Genomic DNA, 24,159 nt, shown 5'->3' with positions numbered 1-24,159 from the left:
TGTTTGCTGACAAATGTTATTTATTTATTTATTATATTTTGTTGATTTTTTTACAGAGAGGAAGGGAGAGAGATAGAGAGTTAGAAACATCGATGAGAGAGAAACATCAATCAGCTGCCTCCTGCACACCTCCTACTGGGGATGTGCCCGCAACCAAGGTACATGCCCTTGATCGGAATCGAACCTGGGACCTTTCAGTCCACAGGCTGACACTCTATCCACTGAGCCAAACCTGTTAGGGCTGACAAATGTTATTTTATCAAATAGTGTAAAAATGGTAAAAATGGCATGAGAGTTCCATATTTACATGTACTCTCTTAGAAAAGGACTCTAGCTCTTAGAAAAATACTCTAATATAACCACTTTCTTTGGATTTGTGATTTAACATTGTGTGCTTTTTAGTGTTGAATAATACGTTAAAATATCCTAGGGAAAATAATTATAAATCTTAAGTTACACAGTCAACATAATATTGAGAAAGGGGGAAGAAGCAAAGAAATTTGCTACCTGAAAAAGAAACATTTTTTAAAGTATCCTATATAATAAAACCTTAATATGCAAATTGACCGAAAGGCAGAACAAGCAGTCACTATGACATGCACTGACCACCAGGGGGCAGATCCTTAACACAGGACCTGCCCCCTGGTGGTCAGTGCGCTCCCACAGGGGGAGCACCGCTCAGCCAGAAGCTGGGCTCATGGCTGGCGAGCGCAGCGGTGGTGGTGGGAGCTTCTACCACCTCCACTGCAGGCGGGTGGTAAGGAGTGAGGGGTCCTGGACTGAGAGAACCCCGGACTGTGAGAGGGATTCCAGACTGTGAGAGGGTGCAGGCCAGGCTGAGGCTCCCCCCTCCACCCCCAGTGCACAGATTTCGTGCACTGAGCCTCTAGTGGCTTAATAAAGTTGGATCTAGGTCAAAGGGAAAGGAAATATACAAGAGTGTAGAAGAAGAAAATCATTAACATTTAGAGTGAAGGCTCCCATGGTAAAGGCTCCATTGAGCTGTAAGTCTCTCTGGCTGAAGATTTGCCCAACTGAAGACTCTGTAAAGGGAGGCAGCTCCCACTGGGAGGTACACCTTGGGTTTTGGGTTCATCATTCCAATCACATCTAGCTTTGGGGGTTCTCAATAATGAACTCCCAACTCAAGGAACTCTTGTGTCTTTCTGGCCTATTTCCCTTTAGAGGTGGCTCAACTCAGACTCCATTACTGAAATGTGGGAAGGGTATTTATCACATGGAAATGGTATATTCAAGAATGCAACTTGTCTGGCTCCAGTGGCTTTTTGACATTTTTTTTTAAAAAAGGCAGCTATTTCATTGGGAGAAACATTATCCCCAACTTCACTGCTTAAAGCAAAGCTACTAGATTTTCTCATTTTAATGAGATTTCTTTAAATGCCTAGGACTTATAACTTGACCAACCTGAAACCTAATGGTGTCTACAGGATTGCAGCCATATTTCAGCCATAGTCCCAGCTATGCAGAATAAAAAATGGACATGGTTACTTTGCTCTGTTGCAGGACTCAAGACATTTTTCACAGCTCTGTCCAATACTTCCCTCTGTGAACCTTGTTATACTTTTTACTCACTCTTGACTTTTATCAATGGCCTGGCTATATGGTCTGGCACTTCCAAAACTATACAATGGCATATTAAAGATAATTCTCTTTGGGGTCATGAACTTTAGAAATAAAGTCATGATTAATGATGATACTTGTCTGAGTCACACATGGAGGCTTCTCCACTCAGATGCCACCATTGCTCTCTGATTCACATACATATCAGACAAGGCAATACATTCACCCTCAGAGACTTGGCTGAATTTAAAGGGTTCTTGTTTTTTTTATTCAGAGAGTACCGCTATCAGACTTGTGACTTCTACCAAAGTTGACCCATTTGTCTTGCAGTAAGGGAAATTGTCACATAGGACATTGTACCTGCTGTTCCTAGATGACTGACTATATTAGACCTTTCAATGCTCCCAGGCTATCAGTAATACCTCACTGCTGTTGACATGTTTTTAAGTAACAATGTTATTTTTCCATCCAATCACCCAACTCTAGTCAGTTTATCGTATCCCTTGAAATGAATCTATACCACACGTTTAGCTTTCTGGACCATTTTCTTTTGAGAAATGATGCACCTTTTATTATAGAGGCCATTCAACAATGAGGAATGATCACAGCATTCAGAGGACTTTCCATTCTTCCCACCATCCACAGAGACCTGGTGTTTATGAGTGTTGCAATAATTCCTCAAAAATAATCTCAAAATGATTTCAGAATCTCTCATATTTCCTCCTTGTCCACAGATCTTAGTAGATGGTTTGGTCACCAGATGTAACTCTTCCCTCTCAGCCACTTCCTGAGTAATGATCAGGACAAAAGGGAAGTGAGAATATATAGACTTATTATGTATGTATGTATGTATGTATGTATGTATGTATGTATTTTAAAAATTTTCTTTATTGTTGAAAGTATTACAGATGTTCCCTTTTTTGGTTCATTGATCGCCCCCCTCCACCCCACACCACACTATTGTCCATGGGTTATGCATATATGCATATAAATTCCCTGGTTAATCTATCCCCACTTACCCCCATTCTTGCTTTCCCTCTGAGATTCATTGGTCTGTTCCATGCTTCTATGTCTCTGGATCTATTTTGTTCATTTGTTTATTTTGTTCATTAGATTTGAACAAATGAGTGAGATTGTGTGACTTATCTTTCTCTGACTGGCTTATTTAGTTTTCTTATTTTGAATATGGAAAATGTTGGCGAAAGTAAGGCATCCCTAGACCATAAGAAGTACCTTTTGTAAGTTGTTAGGTCTAAAAAAAAAACAACACCCTCAAACTTAGGGTCCATTGAAAAAAAAAATAATAATACAAATCATTTGAAACCATTTTAAAAATTTTAATCTTAAATAAGCACAATTAATCATCAATAGGCTGTGTGCATTCATTAAGCACTGAAATCTTGAAACCAGACTGGATATCACCACCCTCATCTCCTGTTTCACATTAATGCATTGCAGTACTTTGTTTTTATCATTTCAATCCAGGAAACTCAGCAGTTTTGGAAGTTATGTGTCACTCAAAGGAATTTAGCAATCTAAAGTCAAAACTGAAATTCCTTGAACTAGTAGTTCAAACAGTATCTGACAGATCTCAGAAATTATTGTGCTTCCACTGAAAAATCTAAACATCCTCCCCGACACCCTTGTGAGTTTGCAGCAGTGGACCGGGTGGGTCATGGTGACCCACAGCACCTCATGGTTTGCAGGGATCCTTCAACTCTAAGATGCTATAATTCTATGTTGAGAGAAGATTCTTATACAAGAGGACATTCTGTATTATAGCAAGTAGATTTGAGGACAGCATTACATAGATGAGTCAATAATTTGAAGCCAGGCACCTATGGATTTGTATCCTGCATCTACTTCTTCCTACCTGGAAGCCAGGGAGTCATTTAAATTCTCTCAGCTTCTTCAAGTGAAAATTAAGATAATGTTATGCATACCTCACTGCAGCACTGTGATGATTAAATAATGTAAAGTTCTCAACCAAATGCCTAGTACACTATATAAGTGCTCAATAAATGTTAACTTTTAAAATGAAAATTTAGCCACTGGTTGAGAAATTATTTTAATATGTTGAGTTTTTCATAAGTAAATAAAGTACATCACTAAATTAAATTAGAGAATTGAGACTGAAAAATAAAGATTTATGAACTTATTTAAGTAAACATTAATCATTTTCTGAGTACATTCTATCTTGTTTAAGAGCATATCAACTTTTAAAAATATAAGTATGCATAATGTCTACTTATTTCATGAAACTATAACCCTCCAAACAAATTCTGTTTTCTAGATTGTCCAGAGAATTACAAGATGACACAATCCTAGGAAATTATTAACAACACTGATCACTTGTTTTTTTTTAATACTTAAAAAACCCTATTTAAATTAATTGTGTGATTTACATAAAAGTTTTGTTTAGTAAAAATTTATATTAATATAGCATTCCATTCATCAACATAAAGAGTAAAAGACTGAATCTTTCTTTTTCCCCATTTAATCTTATTGCCAGTTTCTGAAGCTTTCCACTCTGCGCCTGTCAAACATTATTTTTTCAATATGAGCAAAATAGATCTTGAAAACTATGGCATGTTTCCTTTTCCTTCTGAAAGAAGAGTAAAACTTGGAGAGAAGGAGGGAGAGAAGAAGGAAGGAGTGAGGGATGGTGAAAACCAACCTATACCTGTATTGTAGATACATACTCAGGGGTAAAAGAGAAAACTTGTTATACTGGCTTTTCACATTCTTATCAGTTTGCATATCATTTGTGATAGTTGTGCTTGGTTGAAGAGTTATTTAAATATCCTTGAGTCATATCCTAATTTCTAGATAAGCTTCAGATCTGATGGGAGTACAGTTAATATCAGGTTTGACAGTCTTTGCAGCTGTGAGACATGATGAGTTTACCACAGGACCCAAGCTTGCGATTTTTATTGAGCAGTATTGTCCCTATACACTCTGACTTCATGGAATAGTAAAGGGTAACAATCAAGGGCTGGAACAGAGCCTGTCAGCAGTGCAATAACATTATTAGGCAGTAGCACCCCGGATGATTTGGTGGGGCAGGGATTGCGCAGCTCTAGTGAAGCAATCACCTCTGATACAGTAGGTACAAGATGATCTGTAGGACTGAATCTGCACGCTGAAGCACAAGAAACTGGAGAACAATAGCAATGGACCAGATCAACTAATATTCTTGGCACAAAAACATGTATGAGATCCAAGAGAGAAAAAAAACTACTTACCCACCCATAGGGAAAGCAACAGTATCCCAAGAGGAATTGAAAAACCTTTCTCTAAAATCTTGAAAAATTTATCTACATATTTTCTCCACATTTTTCTCTATTTTTGCTCTCTCAATGTTACTCTAAAGAAAGATTTTCCTGCTCTGTCTCTACAATGGGAGAACATGGAAGCAAAATAATGACCCAGAGGAGCCACTGGCACAGAAAGATGGCCATGTACCTTTGCAGACTTTTGTGTGTGTAGAAACTAAATTTGATCGGGAATAGGGGGCAGAGAAGACAGAACTGAAAGGAAGGGCCTGGCTAAGAGGTAAGAGATAAGCAGTATCATGAGTTAGAGACTCAACATTGAGCAGCCTATCTAGGTACTAGTAGACCCTCTCTGGAATCTAATGTCTGTGTCCTGTTCCCTTTGCAAAACCCTAGACCTCTGTATGCCCATCCGCGAGTGGAAGTATCTTAGGCGGAGATGAAGGCGTGAAAGGAAAACTCTACTCCTGACCAAAGTGAAAATAAACAAAACCATTTGGGCATCTCTCTCTGAGCCTGAGCAATAGTGATTACACGGCCAACGTTAAAATCTTCTGAAGAGGCTACTGGTTTCAAACAACATTATGAGTTCTAGGAAATTCTGAAAAGTTCTGCAACAAATGTCAAAAAATATTTCAAATGTTGAATAAAATTTTTAATAATAGGAATCACATAAATAAATGGGTTCTAATGAAATCAATGGAAATTGTCTGGAGCCAGGAATGAAGCAAGAACAGAAGTAAAGGAGGTAACTGAATCCTGAAGCAGCCCAATGACCCAGGGAAATATGCCCCTGGTCGCTTAGAACTTGGGTTTTTAATGATTGAAGACAGGCAAGACAAAGATTAGCGATATTATATAGTGAGGAATTAGGTTGAAGACCCTTGTGTAAAGCCCAGAGTTGTAAATACCTAAATCATGGAAGGGATGAGATAGGAGACATCTCTGACTAGAAGAACTGACTTTGGCTAAAGGGAGAAGGAATGGTTTTTCCAAAATATTTTTGTCCATAGACCTGCTCTTTAGTGGGCTGGTAGCTTACTGGGATATAGAGGAAGTAGGCACATTCTTTCTTAGTGAAACATTCTCATGTTAAACCTCAACAAATTCCTACAGAATTTTACCAAACGTATGCTCAGAATCAAAGATCATGAAACACAGAAGTAAAACAAGGACTTGTGAGTAAGAGATGCAGTACTAACAGATACCAGAAAGAGACAAAAATTGGAGTTATTAGAAATATAAAATGAGTATGACTAATGCTTTTATATAAATAAAAGATGGAATAAAAACCATGATTAAGGATCAAGCACCTATCAAAGATGAGCAGACGTAGTTGAAGAAAAGCAAAATTGAACTTTCAGAAATGAAAAATGTAGTCAGTGAAATTAAAACTCAGTTAACAAAATAACAGTTTAAGAGATAATACAAGCTAGAAGATATAAGTTGAGAAGTTATACAATTGTTACAGAGACAACGTGATGGAAAAGTGTAAAAGTTTGAGAAACATGAGCTAGTCCAACACATATGTAATCAAAGTTCTGGAAAAAATAATACACTGAAGAAGCAATATCTTAATGGATAATGGCTGAGAATTTCATGAGACCTAATGAACTAATTCTGATGAGCAACAACAAATCCAAACTAAGAGATCATATGTAGGTACTAAATTATTCTTCAATGCACAGATGTAATTTTCTGCATTAGATTTTCAGCAGGGCCATTCTGTTATTGCCATTATGTTGACCAGTAGTCCTTCCACCTGCCTCCCTTTAATTCCTAGCTTATTATTTTTACACAACATCCAATTGTCTCCTCAGCCTATTTTATACATATGAAAAGAAAAACTGCAGAGCACCAAATAAAACAACAGGTATTTATAAAATAGCAGAGAGAAAGATAGATTATAGACAAAGGAATGGAAACTACACTAACATGTGACTTCTCAACAAACTTCTCAACAGAAACCAGAAGACATTAGAATCTTCAATATGCTAAATGTTTCTTTCAACCTAGAATTATACTCAGTAAAGGCATCTGTCAAAGAAAGCCAAATTAAATACATTTTGGTGTATAAGTGGTCTACTACAACAGAGTGTCCCTGAAGAAACATTTGAAAAATATACTTTAGAAGAAGGAAAAGATATTAGGAAGAAGGTCTGAGCTGTATAGAAACATGGGACATAAAGAGAGATCATTGGAGAGGGCTTACAGGAGACTTCAATAGCCTACGTAATGTTCTATTTCATTCTACTTATTATACTTATATGTTCTTTATGTACCAAGTGCTTTACAATTCTATTTTATTTTTTTATCCCGAAGAGGACACTTTTTATATACAATACTTTTTAAAAATGGCAATGTATTTTGTGAAAAATCAATGGGAAAAGCTAATGCAATAAATAGTGTTGGCAAAACATAACACCCATTTGGGAAAACATAACATGAAATATCAATATGACATGATACAACCATACATTAAATTCCAAATAGATTTAAAGTAAAAAGTTCTTAAAGAAGGAGAGTGTTTGTGTAATTTTGATGTGAAACAGAAAGGTAGACTTGACTATGTACTACAGCGTTATGACAAGAGACACCATGAGCAAAATTAAAAGATACATATCAAAACAGACAAATATTGCATATAAAATTATTTATTGCTACATAAAGAGCTTTTATAGCTTATTAGGGAAAAGGGGCAAAATAAACAAGTAAGCAATTCACAAGTAAAATAAATACAAAGGGCAAATATATTAGTCAACCATATTAGTAATTAAAAAATACAAAGTAAATTCCCTAACTGGTGTGGCTCAGTGGATAGAGCATCAGCCTGTGGACTGAAAGGTCTCGGGTTCGATTCCGGTCAAGGGCATATACCTTGGTTGCGGGCACATCCCCAGTAGGAGGTGGGCAGGAGGCAGCTGATTGATGTTTCTTTCTCATCAATGTTTCTAACCTTCTATCCTTCTCCCTTTCTCTCTGTAAAAAAATCAATAAAATATATTAAAAAAAAATACAAAGTAAAGGTTGTTTAATCAGCTGTCAGATTAGCAAAAGTTAAAAATTATCTTTAGTGACCAATGCTGTTATGAGAAAATAGGTAGTTCTTAAAATATTATTTAGATTACAAATTTAAAAATACTTTTGGAGGTTAATTTGTCAATATGTGTCAAAATTTTAAATGTATATATACCTTGTTACAGCAACTTGACATCTTTCAATTTATTATAAGGAAGTAGTGATTTGATATATATGAAAAGATGCATTTTCATTGTAATATTTATAATAAAGAAGAAATTATAAACAGCCTAAATTTCCATCAAACAGGGGACACTTTATTTTTTAATTTAATTTTATTTTTATTGAATTTATTGGGGTCACATTGGTTAATAAAATTATATAGGTTTCAGTTGTACAATTCTATAATAGAACATCTGTAAATTGCATTGTGTGCTCACCACCCCAAGTCAAGTCCCCTTCCATCATCATTTATCCCCTCTTTGCCCTTTTTAACCTCCCCCTCCCCCCTTTCCCTCTGGTAATTACCACACTGTTGTCTGTGTCTATGAGTTTTTTTGTTTTATTTTATTTTGCTTAATCCCTTTACCTTTTTAACTAAGTCCTCCACCCCTTTCCCTCTAAATACATTAAAAATAGCTGAAACTCACTATATGGTTCCTCTAGAAAAAAAAAAAATACTGTAGCATAAGAAAAAGAGCAGCATGTTATTATGACAATGCAGTGAAAATGAAATCGTTGTAAAAAGTCTATATATATAAAAAGCCAGTGACCAGAACTCCGTAATGGAATGACCAGTCGCTATGACTCCCAATGCGGCTAGCGAACAGGCCCAATCAGGGAGTGGGGCTGGCCAGCCAACCTCCCACAGCCCCTCCCTCCAGCTTGCCCCACCCCTGATTGGGCCCCAATCAAGGCGGGCCAACCTCCCGCATTCTCCTCCTTCCAACAGGCCTGGCCCGATCTGCTGATTGGGGCCAGGCTGGTGGGACCTCACCCATGCATGAATTCATGCACTGAGCCTCTAATAATTTATAAAAGGATGGAAAAAACTTTTAGACAACTGTCTGCATTATGAAAATAGATTCGTGCAGTTGTTGTTCCTGAGAAATATGAGCACCAGTCAAATCTATAGAACAGGCTGAGAAGGAGATAATTTCATGTTGTGTAAAAATAAGAAGCTAGGAATTAAAGGGCTACTGGTCAACACAATGGCAGTAACACGATGAGCCCTGCTGAAAATTTGATGCAGAAAATCCGTGCATTGAAGAAAAATTTCAGAGTTCTCTTAAAATAAGGAACAAAATAATAAGGTGAAGGAGATGATAAAAGGACAGTAAACATGAAAAACAGAGAATAGAGATACCATTTTAAAAGTGTAGATAGTGCTGAGAAAGGACAAAAACAGTAGGAATATCTACAACATATTTATTGAGAGCCTCCTGTTTGTAGGGCCTGAGCTGATATACACATGTCACGTCACTAACTAACAGGTGAGGTCAGCATTAGTTCCCCAGTTACATAAGAGGAGATTAAGCCTCAGAGAAGGGTTTACTAAAGATCAATTAGTTGGAATTTGAACCCAGATTTTTCTGATTCAAATGTTTGAACTGTTATCTTTCCCAATAACATCAAAAAAATTAAAATTCAAGTTACTTTGGATAAGGGCAGAGTCATTTTGTATGCAGAACAGATAAAATCAATGAAAAAAATATTAAAATTTCATATTCCAAGTAATATATCATGGAAATATTATATGTGTGTGTGTGTATCACATAGATCAAAGGAGAAAATAAAGACACCAATATAATTTATGTGTGTGCACGCAGAGCTCTAAAATAAGATCAACAACTACTGAATTTAATAGTTAAGTTGCAAAAGAATAAAGACTACATGCATTGTTTAATCTTAAAATGTATATACTATTTGATTTAGATATGTCATGGGAGAAAATGTATTATAACATATCATTTATATAAACCAAAGAAGTTCAATTACAAGGTAATCTCAGTTGTACCCTAAAGGCATTTAATAACCTTAAAACTCCTATATAATTAAATGACTTAATAAATGAGAATATACTTACTTCTTATGATGAAGAATATAGGGTGTCCCAAAAATGCATACACACACTTTGAATAATTATAAAGTTTATTAAAATACATTTTGTTTTCAAAATTGAGCTATCAGCTGTTAAAGTGTGTATACATTTTTTGGGACACCCTGTATTTTTCTAACCAACAGCCAAAATTACATTTAAAGGTTAAAATATCAGAACAATTTCCAATTAAATCAAGAAACAAGGTGGTGTGAGCTGCTCCTTCATGCACTCTCCAGGGAAAAGAGTATCTTGATAAAATAACAGTTACTTGATTGGATTTGATAGGACAAGGGTCTCAAGGTCAGGGCACTTCTTACTAAATGCTATTTTTGCCAAATATTAAAATGTATCACAGTCTTTTGCAGATGCAGCTGTAAACAAGATGAGCTTGAGAGGAGCCCAACAAGATAAGTGTAGCCAACTGCAAAGAAGAAATTAACATGTCACTAACCAACTAGTGTATATAAGCATGGCTAAGCCTCCCTTTCCGGAGACAGAACTTTGGATATGAATCCCCTTTCCTTTCCTTGTTGCAAGTAAGTGAAGCTACCTAAGGACAACCACGTCTCTTCCTTGAGTAGAGCACTCCAAATGGTGGACCCCATTGAGTTTGGTAACACTTGGGCTACTGAGAAGCAGGACAAGTGATATTATTCTATTAAGTACTCAAATATATAGCAGAGCCTGAACCATATTAAAATTGCTGAATTTAATATGGCCTCCCGGCAACCAAATAGCTGACCTTTGCTGGTAACAGCCTAGCCTCAACCTGTTCACCCTAATGAAAACTTGATCATGTAAATTATCTCTTTCTTACTGATTGATTTGAGAGAGAGAGAGAGAGAACATTGATGTATTGTTCCACTTATTTATGCATTCATTGGTTGCTTCTTGTATGTGCCCTGACATGGGATCGAACCCACAACCGTAACGTATTGGGACAATGCTCTAGACTAGAGTCTAGCCAAGTGAGCTACCTGGCCAGGGCCTCATGTAAATTATCTTAAATTAATTCTCACATTACTTCGAAAGTATGTTATGCTTGCCAACATTTTACATGTGGAAACTGCAGTATCACACAGGAATTAAATGGTGAATCAATATTTGAGCCTAGGTCTCCCTCTTACTCGCCAAAGCCCCATGTTCCCAGTATGTACTTACTGCCAACCATGTGCCAGGAACTCAGCTCTAATCTCAAAAATAACATCACAAACAAGGGATTATTAAGCAAAAAAACGAGCACCCTGTTTTTTTTCAATCTGTCATAGCTTAAATACATTTACTTATCTGGTTTCTGAGAAGCTAATCATTGCCAAGTTTGTACCACCATCTCAGTGAGGAAACAGATACTCATCCAAAACAGGTTGAGAACAAATACGTGCCAGTACGAACAAGAGCAAAGGAAATATTCTAAAGGAATAAGAGCAAGAAGTTAACATGGAAAGTCTCCTTGAAGGGGAAATCTCTTGAGATGGCTTTTGAAAGAGGATTTGGCTTAATGTGTCAAATAAATATTAACCAGAAAAAAAAAAAAAGCGAACCAGAGAGGCACATTTAAAGAGACAGAAAAATAGGAGGTAGCAAAATGATGTGTTCTTCAGGGTAAATATAATTATACACATTTATACAGAGAGATTATAAAGAGAGATGAAACTCAGTGGTTCAGTTAATGAAAAGCTAACCCTAAGGAGCTAGTGTCTGATTTTGTAGGCAATTACCTTCAGGTTCAGCTGTGACTGCCACACAGTATGTAAGTTGGTGTTTGATCTTTTCCTATGCAAGTCAAAATAGCACGTTATCTCCTGTTTCCCTAATTAAAAAAGCTGTTTTACTGCTTATTCTGAGACTTTTTTGTTAAGATTTTAGGCGCAGACATGCTCTTTTTCCTACCTATGAAAGATTATTTACTACATAAACAATCTGGTGACTCAGTTATAAAGCTGAATGATTTATAGGTTCTCAGAAAAAATGTTCATTTCAAAATTACATTGAAGTACTATCACAAGATCATTTTAATTGGCTGTGTGTTTTTTTTCCTATTGTTGTTTATTGATTTAGTCTCCAAGAAAGTATATGTAAATTTGTGTGTTTTATTGAAACACAGGTGGAATTATGAAAATATTACTTTATGTTATTTATTTAGCTAAATGTCCTTTGGCACATTATTTATTGGAGCTTTGCCGTATGTAAATTGAAAATAATAACTCCGACCTTATTGAGTTTAGTTTTAGGATTAACAATGATGCATATTACGCCACAAGGGTATATACAACTGCTGTATTTAGGCAGTGAGTAATATAACCATCGTTAATCATATATGGGCTGTGTTCAGTGAGCTTACAAAATATTAGGGAAGATGTGGCTTTGCTAATCGTGATGGGTTCAAATATTGGATTCAACATTTAATTTCTGCATGATACTGGACAAGTTTATCTTAGATCTATAATTTCCAAAAGAAGCCAAATAGATTTAAAACTAGGCTCACCTTAGAGTATTTCCCAATTGTACCAAGCTAACTTCACACACAAAAAATATTTTCTCAGTCGATCCTCATCTGTGAGTTAAATTTGTATGGTTAATGGTACTTGCTTACATAGGTCAGAGTCTTTGAGCCTTTAATCCAGGACTCCTTTCTCTCAATTTTTGAGTACAAAAGAATAAGTATGTATCTGGTATGAAAATTCTCATTACACAATCCTGGCAGAAAAGCTAGCTAATTCAGCCCTGGCCAGTTTGGCTCAGTGGATAGAGCTTCCATTGGCCTACCGACTGAAGTGTCCTGGGTTAGATTCCATTCAAGGGCACATACCTGGCTTGCAGATCAATCATTATCTCTCATCAATGATGTTTTTACCTCTCTCTTCCTCTCTAAAGTCAATAAAAATATATTTAAGAAGCTAATTCAGATGATATTGTGATATTACCTCAAAGTAATTGTGATAGAAAATTCTAGCAAAGATTTTTTTGTACAGGGTTAGCTGCAAACCACTACTTGTAGTCATAGTAACCTACAAAAATCAACCACAACACATTGTAAACTTAATGTGGCAATTATGTCACATATTTCCCCTTTGGACAGGAGGGATTAAACCTTTTACTGTACTACTTCATAAAACCTGTGGCATGTAGTAAATTCTGAATGCAGAGTTAGCGATCAGTAAATGCTAGAGAAAGGATGATTTGACAGCATTAGTTTTAGGCCTGTCAAAGCCTATTTTGAATCTACAAATCTTAGATTTCCCAAACTACGCATTTTGTAAATGCAAGTAAATGTAGGTTTTAGGAGAAACCAAGATGGCGGCATAGGTAAACACCGGAGATTGCTGCCTCGCACAACCACTTCAAAAATACAACTAAAAGACGGAATGGACATCACCCAGAACCACAGGAAGGCTGGCTGAGTGGAAATTCTACAACTAGAAGGAAAGAGAAAAGCACACCGAGACTCAGAGGAGGAGCAGTGCGGAAGTAAAATACTAAGGTGCAGAGCTGCGTGCGGAGCGGGCTGGCGGCTGAGGGCGCGGTTGTTGTTTACATGTTTACAATCGGGAGGGAGTTTCAGGCTCTGAGCTCCAGTTCTGGGCAAGTCTCTACGGATCCAGACTCATACGGGAGAAGCGGGACTGTCTGGCAGTGGTCAGAACTCGAGGGCAGCTTTCTCTCTGAGGGGCTTGCAGCGATTACCGGGACACTGAGAGGCAGAGCCTCTGAGGGCAAGACTGAGAGCAGCCATAACTGCTAGCCCCGCCTTGTTGATCCCGTGGGACCCGCCCAACCCAAGCCCTGCAGGGAGGCTTTTGCTGGATAGCCTCAGGCAAAGGCTAGATTAGCACCTCCCTAGAGATCCAGGAGCCAGGAAGCCCAGAGGTCAGAGTGGGACCATCCAGTTTGCAGCTCCGTGGAAACATAAAGGACACACTCAGGGGGCAGACTCAGTGAGCACCAAAACCCCATTGAAGCAAGTCTTGCCCCAGAGGAGTGTCTCTAGCACAGAAGTTCTCCCACTGCTGACACAGCTGATTCTCACAGCCAATTGGCCTGGAGGTCAATTCCTCCCAGTGATACCTACAACAATCAAGGCTTAACTACAACAAGACTGTGCACAAAGACCACAAGGGGGTGCACCAAGGATGTCCTCCTCAGGTAATTGGGAAGGCTGAACCACTGGGCCCTAGAGGACACTTAGCACAGAAAACCCCTGTATCAACACAGGGAAGCATAAAAAATGCGGAGACAAAGAAAAAGGACACAAATGACAGAAATGGAGGAAAGCAAATTACTGGATATAGAGTTCAAAACCACACTTTTAAGGTCTTTCAATAATTTTCTAGAAACTGCCGATAAACTTAATGAGATCTACAAGAAATCTAATGAGACCCTTGATGTTGTGATAAAGAACCAACTAGAAATTAAGCATACACTGACTGAAATAAAGAATATTATACAGGCTCCCAACAGCAGACTAGAGGATCGCAAGAATCAAGTCAAAGATCTGAAATACGAAGAAGCAAAAAACACCCAACTGGAAAAGCAAAATGAAAAAAGAATCCAAAAATATGAAGATAGCGTAAGGAGCCTCTGGGACAGCTTCAAGCGCACCAACATTTGAATTATAGGGGTGCCAGAAGAAGAGAGAGAGCAAGATATTGAAAACCTATTTGAAGAAATAATGACAGAAAACTTCCCCTACCTGGTGAAAGAAATAGACTTACAAGTCCAGGAAGTGCAGAGAACCCCAAACAAAAGGAATCCAAAGAGGACCACACCAAGACACATCATAATTAAAATGCCAAGAGCAAAAGACAAAGAGAGGATCTTAAAAGCAACAAGAGAAAGACAGTCAGTTACCTATAAGGGAGTACCCATACGACTGTCAGCTGATTTCTCAATGGAAACTTTGCAGGCCAGAAGGGAGTGGCAAGAAATATTCAAAGTGATGAATGCCAAGAACCTACAACCAAGATTACTTTATCCAGCAAAGCTATCATTCAGAATTGAAGACCAGATAAAGACCTTCACAGATAAGAAAAAGCTAATGGAGTTCATCACCACCAAACCAGTATTATATGAAATGCTGGAAGGTATCCTTTAAGAAGAGGAGGAAGAAGAAAAAGGTAAAGATACACATTTTGAACAACAAATACACATCTACCAACAAGTGAATTTGAAAATCAAGTGAATAATCTGATGAACAGAATGAACTGGTGATTATAATAGAATCAGGGACATAGAAAGGGAGTGGACTGACTACTCTTGGGGGGGAAAGGGGTGTGGGGGATGGGGGAAGAGACTGGACAAAAATCGTGCACCTATGGATGAGGACAGTGGGTGGGGAGTGAGGGAGGAGGGTGAGGTGGGAACTGGGTGGAGGGGAGTTATGGGGGGAAAAAAGAGGAACAAATGTAATAATCTGAACAATAAAGATTTAATTAAAAAAAGTGTAGGTTTTAAATGGAGGATCTGTATTTTTAGGAGCTAGACAAGGAAAAATAGTAGAAAGGCTTCCAACACAATTCATATATCGGTAGCAAGCTCTTCATGCATGGATGAAAGTACCTTCAAATACCATTCATAATGATTTCCAACACTTCTTCTATTTTCACTATGTGTGAACATAAAAGTAAGCTTTGCAACAGTAAGATTTTCTTTTGCCTGCACTATAAATTCATTTCTTACTTATGTTTCGAATAGAACAGTATTGCCAACCCTCCCGTTTGAAAGTCATTTTCTTTTTTTTCAGGGAAATGGCCATTCAATGTTTTTTGAGGATTTCTGACTTTATGCAAGCAATAGTAAATTTTCAAATGCTTTCTTGGAACACAGCACCATTTTCTATGTGCAGTGTTGGGCAAGAATCCAAATAGGCATGATATCACATCTACCTAAAATTTTGCTTTGCAGTTTCAACTGCATGGGGGTGGTAATTTCTGTGGTTTGTTTAATCAACACAGTGTTTATTGACAACTGTTTCTTGGCTGGGATCAATGCTGCCTTTGGCTGAGTACTTAAAGGGAATATTTTGAAATGTAATCATTATTGTCCCTTTTAATTTAAGATCTACAGCTGAGCAATTTTGGTGATATCCTTGTCACTTCTTAAGGCATCAATCCTGAGGTCTGCTATTACTTAGATATTTCATTAGATAAAAAGTACCTAGTTTCTCTATGCCCCAGTTTCTTTCGAAATAAAGTAGAAATATAGGCTGAGTTTCTTTGTAAGACTAATGCCTCTTCCTGGCAATGTCTTCCAGATTCCTTTAAATAGAGTTTAAATTTGAGATTCTTAAGTGAATATTTACATGACTTTTTCTTCATTTTAATAAATCAAGCTGTAAGTGACTATTAGTAGGTGAATAGCTATGTACAGCTATTATAAAATACTAGAGGCCTGGTGCACGGATTCATGCACCAGTGGGGTCCCTTGGCCTGGCTTGTGGGGATCAGGCTGAAACCAGCTCTCTGACATCCCCCAAGGGGTTCCAGATTACTAGATGGCGCAGAGGGACCCCACCAGTGCATAATCAGGGACAGGGAGGGATCACGGCAGGGCTCCAGGGCGTGTCTGGCCCGTCTCGCCCAGTCCCAAAGGGCCAGACCCCAGCGGCAAGCTAACCTACCAGTTGGAGCATCTGCCCCCTGGTGGTCAGTGCATGTCACAGTGACTGATCGAACTGTCAGACACTTAGCATATTAGGCTTTTATTATATAGGATGTAGGTGAATCAAACACAGAGCATACACCATGACAAAAATAATTACTTGATGATTGTGGCTCTTCTCCCTCAATTAGTATTGATAATTTATTCCAGAAGCAAGTAATGTATCTTTAATAACACTTTGCAAGTGTGTTTTCTAGAATACAAGTTCTACATAAAATTAATTGGTTTTCTACTATAAAATGGTTCTTAGACCAATATATTTGAGAAATAAGTCAAACAATATCAAACAGGATTTTTAATTGCAGGATTCCCTGGAATATTTAATATGCCGGTAGTCATTTTGGACTTTCTAAAAAGAGTTTGTATTTTGATGAAATCCAAATATACTTTTTTTTTCTTTCTTAGTACTTTTTTTGTGTTCTAAGATATTTTCATTTACCTAAAGATTGCAAAGTTTTTCTTCTATGCTTTCTTCTAAAAGATTTATATTTTTAGTTTTTACATTTAGGTCTCTGAACTACTTTTGTGTCAATTTTTAGGAGTGATATGAGTTTAAGAATTACAAATAATATTTTAACTAAAAATCCAGTTATTCCTATATTTTTTGTTGAAAGATTATTATTTCATACTTATCCTGCCACAACTGCCAAAACCAAATGACTATGTGTCTGGATTTTTTTTTTTTTCTGAACTCTTTATTCTGTTCCTTTGATTTTTGTGAGTATTTTTATGCCAGTATTACACTGCTCAGGTCTTTTGTAGCTTTATATTAAGTCTTGATATCTGGTAGTATAAATCCTCCCACGTTTTAAAAAGTGTTTTGCCTCTTCTAGCTCCTCTATATTTGCATATCAGTTTCAGAATCACCTAATCAAGTTGTACAGGAAAGCTTGCTGGATTACACTGAGTCTATGGATAGGTTGGAGGAAAAGTGGCATCTTAACCTTGAATCTTCTAATTCATGAATATGGTATTTCTCCAAACATTTAGATAATAGGCTGGCAAATGTCTTCCACAAAGTGTAATGTAGTAAATATTGTTTATGCTTTGCTAAATTATATAGTCTCTGTTGAAATTTCTCAACTGCAAAAGCTGCCATACCCAAATGATACAAATGGGTGTGGCTGAATTCTAAAAACAAAATAGGCTAACAGCTGTAGGCCATAGTTTATCAACCTTTGATTTAGGTCACCTGCAGTTTCTCCCAGCAGTGTTTTGTAGTTTTCAGTGTACATGTTATTAAATTTATGCTTAAGTATTTTATGTTGGATACTTTTGTAAATGAGTTTCTTAAAACTTTTAACTTCTAATTATTGATTGATATAAAAAACATATAATTTATGTTTATATACTTATCTTGCATTCTGCTAAATTCATGTACAGTACTAGGAATTTTACTGGTAGGTTCCTCAGGAACCTATTCTCTGGAAATAAAGACACTTTACCTATTTCTTTCCATTCTTTATGACTTTTTTTTTTTTTTATCTTATTGCACTGTCTAGGTTCTCTAGTACTAGTTGAACGGGAGTTATAAAAGCAGACATCTTTGGTTGTAGTTGATTTTAGGGGTAAAGCATTCCTCTTTCACTATCAAGTAAAATGTTAGCTTTATACTTTTTTGTAGTTACCCTTTATCAGGTAGAGAGTTTTCCTCCATTTCTAGTGTCCTGAGAGGTTTCATCATGGCTGAATGTTGAATTTTGTCAAATGCTTTTTTCTTCTTTATTCAATTACTACTGAGCTTTTCATTGATTGGCTTTGAAATGTTAAGTCAGCTTTGCATTCATTACATGAACAATCCCCACTTGTTTCTAATGTCTTATCCTTTTTACACATTAGGTTAGAGTTTTAATATTTTGTTAAGAAATTTTGTGCCATATTCAAAAATATTCTGCTGTATATTTCTTTTCATATAATATTTTTGCTGGTTTTGACAGAGTAATTAATGGCCTCATAAAATAAGTTGATAAGTATTTCTTCCCCCTATATTTTCTTAGAGTTTGTATAAGATTGGCATTATTTTTCCCTTAATTCTTTAGTGGGATTTTTCAATAAATCCACTCAGGTCTAGAGTTCTATTTGTGGGAAGGATTTTAATTATGAATTACATTGCTATAATGGATGCAGATTAATTTAAACATTTTGTGTGTGTGTGCATGTGTGTGTGTGTGTGTGTGTGTGTGTGTTATCAGCTTGTGGCTTTCAAGGTACTTGTCTCTTTAAGGTATCAAATTTATTGCCACAAAGTTGTTTTTTACTTTATTTTTTTTTGTCTATTGTGTATAGTGATGTCTTCTTTTTCAATGTTGATATTGATAATTGTGCATTTTCCCTCTTTTTTCTTGATCAATTTGGCTAGAGATTTATCAATTTTATTGATCTTTTCAAATAACTTTTTTTTCATTGATTTTCTATTCCATTTTAGCTTTTATCTGTTGTTTCCTTCTTTCTCTTTGTGTATATTGTCTTCTTTTTTTCCTACTTTCTTAAGAATGGAAGCTTATTCTATTAATTTTAACCTTTTTTATTTGTAATATAAGTATTGACAACTATACATTCTTCCCTAAGACCTATGTTAGTTGCATCCCTTAAATATTGATATACTTTGTTTTCATTATCACTCAGCTAAAAGTATTTCATAATCTCCTCTGTTATTTCTTCTTTGACACATGGTTAATTTGAAAGCTTTTTGTTTAATTTGGAAAATTGTCAGAATACACTTTTAGAAAACTATTAAACACAATTCTTGTTTAAATATAGGACATAGGGCATAAGTAGAAGGCCTCAGGAGTGGCTTAATAATTCACTCTCATATGATCTTTTTGTATTTATATAGATTAGATAGATATTGATATAAATATATACATTTTCATGTTATATATTTAAGTAAGGGAATTTGAACTAGATTTTGATTGATAAGGTCAGCCTTAAAAGACTGTTCAGAATAGTATTAGCACATCATCTCTTCATTTTATTTAAACCCCTTCTCTCCATTACTAAGTACCAAAACATTAAAGATTCCATTTACTTTTAAATATATTAAAATTAAGTATGTTATTATATAACTTTTTTAATTGCTCTCGATCTTGAAACTAGGTGTCCTTTCCCGCCTTCCATGGGTACACTTTTACTCTTCAGTTCAAACAAAATCAACCATCTCTAATAGGACCCAGCCAGAGTGTGAAGGCTGCTAGCTCTGCTGTTTCTAACTCTGCTAGCCTTTGTTAGTCACTTTATTAAAATAGCCTATTTGTAGTGGCACTGTAACAGTCAGACCAGCTTCCTTACAGAAACACAATGAGATCAGGAAGCATAAGTTCAAGGGAACTGATGAGTTTCCTCCCTGGGGGTGGCTAAAACTACTCTCAGGAACTTTTGTGCAGGAAGCCATGGTGGGCAGGTGTCCATTTAGAGGCGCAGAGGGGATGCATACTCAAGCCAGACCTGAGTCCAGATTTTTGCTGGGCCACTCAATTGCATGTGACCTTAGGCAAGTCATGTGATTTCTCTGGGTCTTGGTTTCTCCATCTGTAAGATGGACATAATAATAGTTCATATCTCACAGCATTGCCATGAGGGTTTAATGAATTAGTATTTGTGCTTAGCAAGTACCTGGGGACACACCACAGAGACTACAGATGTATTAACTGGTACTGCTACAGCTCCGAAAAAGCGGTAGCTTAAGAAGCTCTTGAAAACTTAAGTTATCTTTAAGAGGAGGAGTATTCCTCTATTGTCAGGACCACCGAAAAATCAGAGGTGGGAGCAACTTTGAGGTAAGGCTGCATTTCAGGTATGCTTTAACCAAAATGAAACTGGGGGTATCCTGGGTCATGTTTTTCAAAGACCAGAGACCAACTTGCTCCTGGCCTGTGACTTATTCTTAGAAGAATCATAAATAAGGTCATAGTTATAGACTTTGAACACCAAACCAGAGGAGCTGACTGTCAACTTCTTCCACATAGTCTCGGAATCTATAGAAAATATTTACTAGTAAGTTATTGTATAGACAACTGCCAAATTGTCAAACATTGTCTTTGGAATGAAAAAACAGACACTAAAATTTGTAAAACTATCATTTTACTTTTAATTCTTTAAATTCAAAGAAATATTAAGTCAATTCTGGGAGTTAGTTAATTTTCGCTGCTTCCCACATTATAATTGTACTAGTTATTTATCTTCAGGCAGTTTCAAATTATTTCATCAATCTTGGTCTTTGCTTTTAACTTTTACAGTGGAATATACTTGTTCATTGGTGTGAGTAATTTTCAATATCTTGCCAAACAGCCTGTGGCAACTGAAAAGCAAGTTGCATATATTAGACTTTTCTGTTTGTGCTCAATGCAGCAAAAACAATTTATGCTGAAAACCCAACTTTATAGAGTTGCAGGCACTTATATAACTAATCCAAAAATACTTCTCTTTCTGTAATTAAGAAAACAATATTGACCTATATTGTTGGCAGGCAAGTGGTAGAGCAAAGCATGTTTTATGGCTATAATCATTTTCCATTTCACTTTATTGTTATTTATGCTATTTTATCTCCCCAATCTGACTACATGTATTCTATTTCATCCCGCCCGTTTTGTAGGCTCGATCAATATTTGAGACCAATCTTATTAATCTATGTACTCAGCTGGTGCTTTAAAGCTCAGCTCTAGGAAGAAAATTCCCATCAGTTTCAGTGTTGTGCAAAATTTTCAGTAGCTTAGAACATTCAAGATGGCCCTATACGCAGAGTGCACTGTCAGCCACTGATTCCCCTCAGCACTGGGGACAGCTGACAAGGTTCTGGAGCCCCTGAGCCAGTGAGCCCAGCGAAGAGCAGAGTCTAGTTCTCCCAGGCAGCCCAAACGCAGCCGGAGTTAGGATGTGAAAAAACCTCCTCTGGCAGCCGCCCTCTCTGGCTCTGCTACTTGGTACTGAGGGTTGGATAGCCAGTGAGGGGCCTTACTGTCTGCACATCTACTCCTGCCACCCGCTGCAGAGCACTCAACAGCATTGATCACAAGGGGTACAGCAGGAATTCACTTTGCAGGGAGCTCATGGAGCTCTGCTGGCTTCCAAGTTGAGGCTCGGGACACAGATCCATCTCTCCATCCCTCATCTCTATGTTCACATAGACACACACTTTAGTCCTTTGGAGGCTGCCATATCTTTTGCAACAGACTCCAAACCAGATGCAGGCTTTCACAGAGCGTGCCCATGCTGCCAATCCAAATCGGAACTTCAGCATTTTGCTATGAAAAAGTCTCATCAGATTTGAAATCATTAGCATCATCACGAGAAAATGGAACATTACCTTGTCTTGGACAGAAAAGAATGATTGTTTCATTTCCAACTATGGTGAAATTTTGAATGAGTGTAAAAAAAACCTTTTTTTACATTTTGATATTTCACTTATTTTGTTGATAGTGATTATCTAGAGGTCAACTTTTTTCATAAAGATATGAAATGATTTTATGTAGAACTTTACGCCACCTCATATTTAAATCACTTCTAATATTTTTCTATTTTATTTTTAACAGGCGGGATGATATGGAATACATTGAGTCAGACACATATTTTACTAAGCTCCAGGGAGCCTTATCATTTTTTCTATGACATAACCCTGGAAACTTTGGTGGAGGACCTTCCATGAGGGATTTTCGGTGGCTCACAAGTGAGCAAGATTCCCTCCAAAGGGCTTCCCAAACTGGGCGCCAGGCCTTTCCTCTGGACCCTGGCCCGCAGCTCCCTTAGCCTCAACAATGAAATACCACCATCATAAAATTGCACAGGATCCCATGAAATGGGGCCACGTGCAACGTTTATCCTCGACTTCGCACTCCATCAGCAGACAGGCTCATTCCCTTCAAGTTCAGCCTCGGTGCCAACTGCCTCGGACAAAGTAGTTACCCAACATTTCCTCTTTAAGACCTGAGAGCCTTCCTTCTTCTACCTTGCGCGCCGGCGAACCAAGGTGGCTGGTCGGGAGAAGCCGCCCGTTGCCATGCACACATTCCCGCTTTCCTTGGGCGGCTTGGGCGCGCACCACGCCCGCGTCTCCAGGCTTCTGTGGGGCCCTCGCCTCGCGCTTTATCTGCAGGTGCCCAAGGGGGTACCGGCCGAAGCCCGAAGCCGGAGACCAGAGCTCTCCGACCACCTCCCAAGACCCCTCCAGGTTCTGCGCCCCTGCGCGTGGTCGTGCCAGAAACCTGACCGGCGCACCAACCCGAGGGAAAGGGCAGCCGCGACATCTTGGGCAGTTATCCAGGAACTGCCATCTCACCCTTCCCCCATCGCCCTGGGTGTTTATCTTCGCTTCTGCTCCCCACCCGTTTCTCTTTCACTTTTGTTTTCGCTGGGGGGTTGGGACTCCTGGAGTTCAGAGCGCTCACCCAGTTCACTCGCTCTCCGGCGGCGCCGTAGCTCGAAAGGAAAGGCAGTCGGGTGGCCGTGCCCTCTGGCTGCGCCACCTGCAGCCCCTCACCCAGCAGCCCGGACTCGATGGAGGTACAGAGTTCAGCCTCTCCGCTTTGGGAAGGGAGGTGTGGGTGGCTGAAAGGCCGTTAGAATTTCCCCCGAACAGTCTCCGCCTTGGACCCCTCCCACCTCCAGCTGGACCCACCCGGCTCCCCGACAGGCTGCCCCGCCCTCTTCTAGGGAGCACTAGACTGTGACTTCAGTTTTCACTTGCACTTCGTGCAGAGATTTTTCACCTTCTGGCCCTTCATTTCTCTGGTGGCCTCTTCTCGCCATCCTCCGCTTCCAGAGGAGCGCAGATTGCTGGTCACTTGGCCGTCCCGCGGGTTCCCTAGTGCGCTCCTCTCTTTGCCTGTTGCCAGCTGCAGGTGAGACGCCAGGGTGGGTTGGCGGAGAGCAGTGACGTGCGCCTGACCGCCCTCGCCAAGCCGCAGGTTCAAAGAGAAGACGGCGTCTGGCTGCACCAAGCGCTGAGTTTCTCACCCCATTGAGCTCAGAAAGTTCAAGAAAGGTACTGCATCTTCCCGCTTCTTCCCTGATCCCTCCCAAACCCCCTGCAGGCCTGCGCGCGCGCGAACACACAGGACTGTCTGTACCTTTGCTGGCAAAATCAAATTCCCCTCCTTTTCTTTGATCGGGAACCTTGCCTTCCAGGGAGAGGAATTTGCAGGAATGGTCACTTTTGGCAGTCAGACCTGGGTCTGTATTTTCAGTTCCAACCCTGGACAAGACATCTGTCTCTCAGAAAAGCAGTATGAGAAACTTGGAAGAAATGCAGGGGATTTGCATTTCATTCAAATCCTTGTTCAAGGTGGTTTTAAATTAAATTCCAGTTATTTTTTTTCAAGTGTTATCGAGACTGCATTTGCAAGTGTATACAATTTATTTGAATTTAACTATGTAATCCCATGCATTTAAGGGTTTGTTAACTTCCGTGCATGTATAAGGTAAGGTTACTCTTCAATGATGCTTATAACAGATTCTTAGTGAGTCGGAAGTTTTGAAACTAGGAGTGAAGTGGTTGTCACTAGCTATTATTTTCCACTGTGTTTTTTTTTTTAA

At 38.2% G+C, this 24,159-nt stretch overlaps 1 protein-coding gene and 1 long non-coding RNA gene across 10 annotated transcripts in view; one reads left to right on the top strand and one right to left on the bottom strand.

The window, feature by feature from the left end:
• Window positions 1-20,699: 20,699 nt before the first annotated feature.
• On the bottom strand, window positions 20,700-23,466 carry LOC132235503 (uncharacterized). Its single transcript, XR_009453032.1, has 3 exons — window positions 23,334-23,466; window positions 23,013-23,148; window positions 20,700-20,929 (listed from the first exon to the last, which is right to left on the bottom strand). It is a non-coding gene; the product is annotated as an uncharacterized LOC132235503 (long non-coding RNA).
• The window catches only part of IL15 (interleukin 15), a 62,636-nt gene continuing 61,468 nt past the window's right edge, over window positions 22,992-24,159 (top strand). For 4 of the 9 annotated variants that reach the window (XM_059697955.1, XM_059697953.1, XM_059697949.1 and 1 more), the window contains exon 1: window positions 23,477-23,608. The gene's annotated coding sequence lies outside the window, so the exon portion shown is untranslated. Of the gene's footprint in view, window positions 23,128-23,471; window positions 23,609-24,159 lie in introns of those variants that run through there. The other 5 variants (XM_059697952.1, XM_059697950.1, XM_059697957.1 and 2 more) reach the window with 5 other exon arrangements.

The sequence above is a fragment of the Myotis daubentonii genome, chromosome 5 (assembly GCF_963259705.1).
Source record: "Myotis daubentonii chromosome 5, mMyoDau2.1, whole genome shotgun sequence".
Classification (NCBI taxonomy): Eukaryota; Metazoa; Chordata; class Mammalia; order Chiroptera; family Vespertilionidae; genus Myotis; species Myotis daubentonii.
Note: the sequence above shows the minus strand (reverse complement) of the source record. Positions and strands in the feature narration are given on the sequence as shown.